The following is a 2662-nucleotide window of genomic DNA, read 5'->3' as shown; positions in this document are numbered from 1 at the left end:
GAGGCTGGAATAGCGGGGGCGCTCGCCGCCGGATCCCGTTACCTGTGCGTCAGGAGGGTGCTTGAGATGAGACGCGCACGCGTTTCCACGGACCGGGGCGGGGCCGAGCGACAGTGACTGCTTGCCGGGTCGTGGCGGGACTCCATCAGTTTAAAAAAGCTTTGCATGTTTATGAGGCTGCTGGGCCGGGGCTGCTGCTGCCGCTCTAGCAGGCCCTCGTCGGGCTGCTCGGGCATGTAGGCTGCATGAGCCCAGCAAGAGCACTATGCGTACAATCTACTCTGCGAACGAAAATGAATTGCAAAATTGTTGCGACGTACCTCTTTATTGTTTGCTTATCGCGGCTCGGGGGTTGTGTCGATATTAACCCCCCCTCCCCCCCTTCCGGCCCCGCGTGTTGTGGTCCTGCAGGCGCCCTTTATACCGCCCAGGCTCGCTCGGGGCGCTGACACTGCACGTGTTGGCGCCAAATTAGTTTACATTGGGTGCACGCCCGGGGCCGCCCCGCCCCGCCCCGCCGGCCTACCCTCCTTAGTACCGCCCATTGGGCGCGCGGCCAAGGCGGCTGCACGGCGGCGGGGCGGGGCGGGGCGCTTGATGGCCGGTGCGTTGCGTCGTTTAAAGTTTGGAACGGCCCCTCGAACAGGTGGGGCGTTTGGGGCTGGGGGTATAATTTTCCGGCGGGGTAGTTAGCACCACCGCTCTCGGCTCGCCCTAGGCTGTCCCGCGGCCTGTCCTTGTCCGCTCTGCCCTCCTGTTCGCTGTCCGTTTCGGCCCACGCCACACTTTACTTCTGTCCAGTATATCTACGTATTCATATAGATGTCTTGCCTCTGTCGGCACCCAGGTGGTGCGCGTACATTAGATATACGCCCTCCCCTCCCTGCTCCGGACAAGTGGTTCGGCACAACGTGGGAGGCTCACCACAGTCGCCTGCGCTCAAAAAATTTGCTTCTTTTGATGCAAGAAAATTCAATTTTGAAAATTTGATTCTATCATGACTATTAAAAGTGTATATGTTGCAGTGTATATGTTATATTTGATTTTTCGTCACTAACTTTGAAAGTCTCCACTCTGCAAGCTCAAGTGTGAGACAGTATGACAGTTTAAAATGTCAGCCCACCGTGTCTCACACTTTCTAAAACTATTTTCTCTCCTTCAAAAGTAAAATTATTTTTGAGAACACTATCACTTTTGTCGCAAAATTCCGGTTCAAACGAGTATATGTATGATGGGGTTTAGAGCAACAATGCCAACAATTCATTTAATTATTAACAAGATGATTATTTCTAAAAGTCCTCATGGTGTCGTTGTTTGCGATCAGAACCCCATTATACATTTACTCGTTTGAACCGGAATTTCACGAGGAAGACGAGGGTGATTCCAAAAATAGTTTTTTCTTTAAAGGAGAGAAAATAGTTTTAGGAAGTGTGAGCCATAGTGGGCTGACAGTTTAAACTGTCATACTGTCTCACACTTGAGATTGCAGAGCATTATAATAAACTGCTTTGATGGAATATCGTTGAATCGCAAGATTTTTTTTTCTGAGTGTGGCCATTCTGTTTTGTGCCGGCTGCATCCGGACACCTCCATCCTCACTCAACGCTCTTCACGTTGGTAGTCCATAATGCAATTTTGCCCTGACGCCGACATCCTTATCGACCGTACCACACGTTGCGGGAGAACGTCGCCCGCGCTGCCGACCGCCATTACTGTTGCGAACGCTGACCGCAGGCCGACTTTCCGCCTCTGCTTCGCCGCATTTCCTGCTGGGCTGATCTCCACCTCCGGCCGCGACAGCATCAGACCCTCTAATTATTGTTTGTGTTGCACTCGGTAGCCGTTGCAGGGCTGTTGCTGGGGTGTTGCAGGCAGGCTGTGGAAGGCAAGGCGAGGCTCTGCAATATAGGTATATCGCAAGGGCAAACACACAAAGCGGAGCCGCGCCCAGCAGGCATTTATGAATCAAGTTTGGAACTTTAGTGAGATGCGGGCAGTACCCTTCATCCTCCCCCACCCCCTTTTGCCACACTCCTTCTCCGGCCCTGCGCAGCTTAGATCCTAGATGAATCAAGCTCCCCACCCCCTATCCCGCGCATCTTTGCAAAGAGAAGTACAGTTTTCCAAATCTTACGCGCTAAAAATATTAGTCACTAGTCTTCAGCTACAGTGGTGCAGCTTTTTTACTTAAAAAAACCTCCTTCGAACACTTATGTTTTGCAGTTTTTCCTCATCACGGTAGACAGGTGTCTGCCAGGTATGCGGGACATACATTGAACCATATGATACCAGTGATGAGGTTACTTAATTTGTTGCTGTCCGTTTCACGGACGATTGGTCGTTGATCATCACCATGTCATTCACTGAATCTTTCAACAAAATTATCTGAATCGTATTGAAGTGGAACTGTTGCGGAAACAGGGACAAGAAAGAAGAGGGGGGAAGGAGGGGTGTATATAGCCGAGCACAATGAGGGGAGGAAGGGCAGTATGGCGGGGAAGCAGCAACCCTCTAGGCTCATTCCTTACCTCAAGCAATTTCGAGGAGAGCTCGTTACTTTCACCAAGAACCGGTCGCCTGTCCTTCGTAATCCAAACGCCTGGTAGTAAAACGAGGGGGACATTCCATGAGTGAGAGGGGAGAGTGGAGGGGGGAAAGGGGG

The 2662-nt window shown here is 51.6% G+C and overlaps 1 long non-coding RNA gene across 3 annotated transcripts in view; it reads left to right on the top strand.

Moving 5' to 3' along the window:
• Positions 1–2662, top strand: part of LOC127749289 (uncharacterized) — a 174174-nt gene that overhangs the window by 99492 nt on the left and 72020 nt on the right. Inside the window, exon 4 of one of the 3 annotated variants that reach the window (XR_008011058.1) lies at positions 848–1012. The exons of the other annotated variants lie outside the window; for them this stretch is intronic. This is a non-coding gene — a long non-coding RNA (uncharacterized LOC127749289). Of the gene's footprint in view, positions 1–847; positions 1013–2662 lie in introns of those variants that run through there. 3 annotated transcript variants of the gene reach the window in all.

Source organism: Frankliniella occidentalis, unplaced genomic scaffold (assembly GCF_000697945.3).
Source record: "Frankliniella occidentalis isolate FOCC.00 unplaced genomic scaffold, Focc_3.1 Scaffold43, whole genome shotgun sequence".
Classification (NCBI taxonomy): Eukaryota; Metazoa; Arthropoda; class Insecta; order Thysanoptera; family Thripidae; genus Frankliniella; species Frankliniella occidentalis.
Note: the sequence above shows the minus strand (reverse complement) of the source record. Positions and strands in the feature narration are given on the sequence as shown.